Source organism: Cricetulus griseus, chromosome 9, assembly GCF_003668045.3.
Source record: "Cricetulus griseus strain 17A/GY chromosome 9, alternate assembly CriGri-PICRH-1.0, whole genome shotgun sequence".
NCBI classification, from domain to species: domain Eukaryota; kingdom Metazoa; phylum Chordata; class Mammalia; order Rodentia; family Cricetidae; genus Cricetulus; species Cricetulus griseus.
In genome coordinates, this window is record NC_048602.1 from 12487183 (window position 1) to 12492929 (window position 5747).

The following is a 5747-nucleotide window of genomic DNA, read 5'->3' on the forward strand; positions in this document are numbered from 1 at the left end:
AAAACCAAAAGAAAAACAGCATTTTAAGCATCTGGGTTACCTCATTTAGTATATCTTTAAATTCCAGATGCAGAAAGACAAACACACGTTCTCTAAATCTTCTGATGTGAGACTATAATCCAGAGTAATTACAGCATCTAGGAAAGTGTGTGGGGATTATGGGCATGGTGAAAAAAATTCTAGAAAGCAGAATAGTATGATACTGGTGATGTTATGGGGGAAAAATGGAAAATGGGGGCTATAATTGGGAAGGGGAAGGAGAGAAATAGAGAAGAATATGGAGGGAGGAAAGATAAATAACACTAAGGACATTTGACAAGGCCATAGAAATCATATTGTTTTATTTTAACTAAAGTATAATAGTTTCTTACAGATCTGTCCGCACCTGCCTCCCACGTGCTGGAAATAAAGGTGTGCGCCACCACCACCTGGCTGAGTCAATGTCTTAAGGAACACAGATAAGGAAAGCAAAAGACCATTGTGAGCAAAGTCATGTGAAGAGGTGGTTGGTGTGGAACTGAAGGAGACTGAGGGAGGGGCAGAAACAGGTCGATCCTGAGGGATCCCTGGCTGCCCTTCCTAACTAAAGAGGTTATCTTCTGGTTCAGTTTGAGATCTTGTCCTGGGAGAATGATAGACAAGGCAACTTATGTCACCTCCTGGCCTCCACATACATACATCCACACATTAATAAACAGGCAACGGCGCTGGAGAGATGGCTCAGAGGTTAAGAACTCTAACTAATCTTCCAGAGGTCCTGAGTTCAATTACCAGCAACCACATGGTGGCTCACAACCATCTGTTATGAGATCTGGTGCCCTCTTCTGGCCTGCAGGCATACATGGAAGCAGAATGTTGTATACATAATAAATAAATAAATAAATCTTAAAAAAATACAGGCAACACGTGTGTGTGGAAGCACACACACACAGAGAGACACACACACACATGTACACACAGAAAGACACACACATATTCCCACACAAATACACACAGACACACATATACACCCTCACAAACACAGAGGCACACAGACACATACACACAGCAGCACACAGACACACATATGCACACACACACACAGAGACATGTATTACAAGGTTCTATTCACATTAAGAGTACTTCACTGTTACAAGACCGTGGATCATAAGAAGCTGATCATTGGGAATCAATTCAGTTCCCTGCCCAGTGCTCTATAAACTTTAATAAACAAAACCTCAGTGGAAAGTAAAATTAATATAAAACCAACAAAACCTATGGCCATACTTACATGAAAGGGCCTGCTTCCTTCTGGTCTTAGAAACTAAGCATGATTGGGCCTGGTTAGTACTTCGATGGAAAACCAACAATGTTAAGTTGAATCTTTGAAGCCAGCTTGGGGAAAATCCCCAATGAGACACATTTTTTTGGTTTTGTTCTGGTTCTCAAGATATTCCTCAAAGATGAAAATATGTAGCAAGTGGTTCCATAAAGCAATGCTTCTTCAAGCCGGGCGTTGGTGGCCCACGCCTTTAATCCCAGCACTCAGGAGGAAGAGGCAGGTGGATTTCTGTGATTTCGAGACCAGCCTGGTCTACAAGAGGATAGCCTCCAAAGCCACAGAGAAACCCTGTCTCAGAAAGAAAGAAAGAAAGAAAGAAAGAAAGAAAGAAAGAAAGAAAGAAAGAGAGAGAGAAAGAAATGCTTCTTTCTCTTTCTCACTAACCATAAAAAGGTCCAATCCTTGTGCCTTCTGCAATAAGTTTTGGGCCAGCAACAAAGGGGAATTGAATTTGAAGTGAGCAAAGTCTAAGACAGTGATTAATTGCCCGAGTATTGATAAATCTAAATAAAAATGTTTATGACACCATATTTGCTGTGAGTGATTTTTAATTTTATCCCATTTTTATCTGGATCGACTATAGCTTAAAGGAACAATACAGACATATCTATATCCAGCAGGGCACTGTAGAGCTAACTGAGGTTGTGTTGCTCGTACTACATCCCCTTGGTGCAATAGCACAACTTCTAAGGTGTGTAATGAAGCTATAGGTTTGTATCTATACATTCTTGTGTTGCCAAAGCCCCAGAAGTATGAAAGCAAGTGGAATAACAAAACGAGCAGTTTGCACTTGTTGGGTCAGGGCCACTGTGGAAGCAGCTATAGATGTTATAGCAGTAACTGCTGCAAAAACACTAATTAAAATAAAACAAAAGAAAACCTTCATTTTCTAGAAAGTGTCTGATGCAGCTTCCTGAGAATCTGTTGTTCAAAATCACATGATGTATCATCAAGGTACACAGGAGCCATGACTAAGGCTGTGGAGCAAGAGTGGAAAAAGGGACCACTTCCTGCTTGTCCTTCCTTAAATATGAGTCTCCCTGGTATGTCACTTTCTGCCTGGATCACCACTTCTTTACTACATTTCCCAGAATCCTCCTTGACTCCTAGTCCCGTCTAACTTGCTGCCTCATTGACCAAACAGTACTTTATTTTTCACCCAATAAGACAAACTTGTACACAGAAGCTCTTCCCCCATCATCTCCTCTTCTCTGTCTAAATAAAAGAAGGGTAACTTATCTTTTATAATAACTGAAGAAAACTATAGCCATAACTATCCGTCTTCAACTCTATCAAAGACCATAGAAGGATAATATATAAACTCTAGAATTGACAGAGACATCTCGCTACCTGGACAGTCATCCAAAGTTCCTCTGTAATATTGGGGCATCCATCTTCAGCCCACAGGCCATATTGTGTCTGGCACACTTCTCCATTTCCACAGGAACCCTTCAGTGTTGTCTTGCTTTGTAAGTTTAACAGTCACTTGTGGGTCTTGCATGTCCAATTTATATAGCAACAAACAGTCCAGGCAAGAGCAGTTTCTTGCCCAAATGGCTAATCTTGCCATGTTGAAAGCAAACTCCACAACGAGTTTCTTCAATGCCCATCCTCCTTTCTGATGTAATTGGTGTGCCAGGAGCAGTTGTGTCTCACTGCAAAGAAAAACCCTAAACCATTGAAATGCCATATTTCTGTAGGTCTTTGAAAGGTTTGAAGAATACCTATCCATCTCAAATACATCTCTGTATATCTAGAAAACTTAACTAACCTAATTATAAGTTCTGACTATTGTAAGTGACTACATAACCTGTATTTAATTATGTATATCACTTTAAAAGATCTGTATAAACACAATACCTAAACAAGAGGAGACACATACATATCACAAAATTGGCCTTAAAGTTGTATCAATAAATGAAAATCCATACCAATGCAAAGTATTCATTCCAATAACCCATTCTCCCCTTCTTTTTCCTTTAAAAAGAGATTGACTATGCTCAATATCATTTATAACCAACCCCATTTAAATGAAAACAAACATTTATAAACAATATTTGGGAATTTGGGCGTCGTTCATTCCAAACTACTTCCTGCTGATTGGGGGCGATGGCTGTACCATGGGGATCATGATAAAACACGGAAATCTGACCAAGTCCTTGTTTTTGTAGTCTGGAAGGCTGTATTATCTCAGCTGTTTTGGATGTAGAATCAGTTGGGTCACTGCTTCAGGGAGTCTTACTTGATCAAACCATATTAGTCAGTAAGGAATCCACAGCTTTTCGTTTTCTATGGAAACACAAGCAAAAACTTTTTTCTCAAGTAGCCTGTCCTTATTGAAGTCAAAGCATTTTAAAAATGCATAAGTTGGATTAATTTAGCAGTACTTATAATCACATGTATTTTAGCATCAGTAACTCTTTCCTTGGCAATCAAACAATTTAAAGATAACAATATAGCATATAGTATCCAGACTCTGTATTTTTCATCTTTAGGTGGCTCTTCTATTATTCTATTTTTACTTTCTTTTGTTTCTTTTTTCCTGAGACAGGGTTTCTCTGTGGAAATCTGCCTGCCTCTGCTTTTGGAGTGCTGGGATTAAAGATGTGTGCCATCACACCCAGCTACTCTATTTCATCCTGTTACTTTTTCTCTCACAAGCCTACATGTATTTTTAAACACAGTGTAAACCTTTAGAGGTTTTTCTTTATCTGGATCTGTCTTTATCATCTCGGGTGTGCCAAATGCAACCCCCAAGAGCGCCGGGACAGCACGAGCATATGGAAGCTGCTCCAATGCCTCTCAGCGGCCCCACAGGGCCAGCTGTGGCGGCAGGTTTCCGTCTTCCTCTGGGAACCTTGGGGTATGGGGTCATCCCGCTCACTGACAAAATTCTGTTACAATAAATCTTTTCACCAAAACCGTCCAAGCCCTACTGCCACATGGGTGCTTTCCACCAGCAGCTTGAGTTCTGCCCACTGAGTTAGGGCCCCAAATAATACAGAGACTTCTATTAGGTACAAATGCTGCTAGGCCAATGACTAGGATTTCTCATCTGCTAGCTAAGTCTTAATTATCATAAATCTACATATTTTCTAAGATTTATCTTATAGAGGATGCCTTCCGTTGGCATCCTCTTCCCAGGATCACATGGTGACTCTGGAAGAAGAGAGAAGGGGAAATGGCCGCCACTTCCTGCTTGTCCTTTTTAAATATGAGTCTCCCTGGTATGTCACTAACTGCCTGGATCAACACTTCTTTACTACATTTCCCAGAATCCTCCTTGACTCCTAGTCCCACCTAACTTGCTGCCTCATTAGCCAAACAGTACTTTATTTATCATCCAATAAGACAAACGTATACACAGAAGCACTTCTCCCATCATATAGGTTTTCGAAGTATGACCTGATGATTCTCTGGATTTCCTCTGTGTCTGTTGCTATGTCCCCCTTTTCATTTCTGATTTTATAAATTTGCATGTTCACTCTCTGCTGTTTGGTAAGTTTGAATAAAGATTTGTCTATCTTGTTGATTTTCTCGAAGAACCAACTCTTTGTTATATTGATTCTTTTATTGTTCTTCTACTTTACATTTTATTGATTTCAGCCCTCAATTTGATTATTTCCTGGCATTTGCTCCTCCAGGGTGTATTGGCTTCTTTGTGTTCTAAAGCTTTCCATGGTGCTGTTAATTCTCTAATGTGACTTTTCTCCTGTTTCTTCATGTGGGCACTTAGAGCTATGAACTTTCATCTTAGCACTGCTATCAAAGTGTCCCTTAGTTTGGGTATGTTATATCTGCATTCTCCTTGAATTTTAGGACAACTTTAATTTCTTTTTTTTATTTCTTCCTCAACCCAGGAATTGTGCAATTGGGTGTTTCTTAATTTCCATGATTTTGTAGGTTTTCTGCAATTCGTGTTGTTGTTGAATTCTAACTTTAAAGCATGGTGATCTGATAAGATAAAGGGGGTATTTTAATTTGTTTGTACCTGTTGAGGTTTGCTATTTAGTCAGATGTCCCCAACCAGGGCAGCAGAACCAGAACTGGAAACAGCCCCTGGCCTACCTAGGGTGGTGGATGGAGCTGAATTAGACATTGATTGACCACTTTTACAATATCTATGTGACTCTTACCACAGCACATCCCATAGACAAGACAAACTATTGGGTAAAGATTATGTTGCTGGGTAAGGATCCAGACACCACCATTGGAATGTGATACAGATCAAAATATCTTCAAAGTCCTTTACCTATTTGTATTTATGTATACATACACTATCTTACCCAGATGAATAGCTTTGAGAGGAAGTTTCCATGTTTGTATTAAGATGATAATTGGAAAACAACATCATCTGGCAAAAAATTATTCTCAATCATCTTTTGGGCTACCAGGTCTCTCTATGAATTGTTTGGCTGTTTGCTTT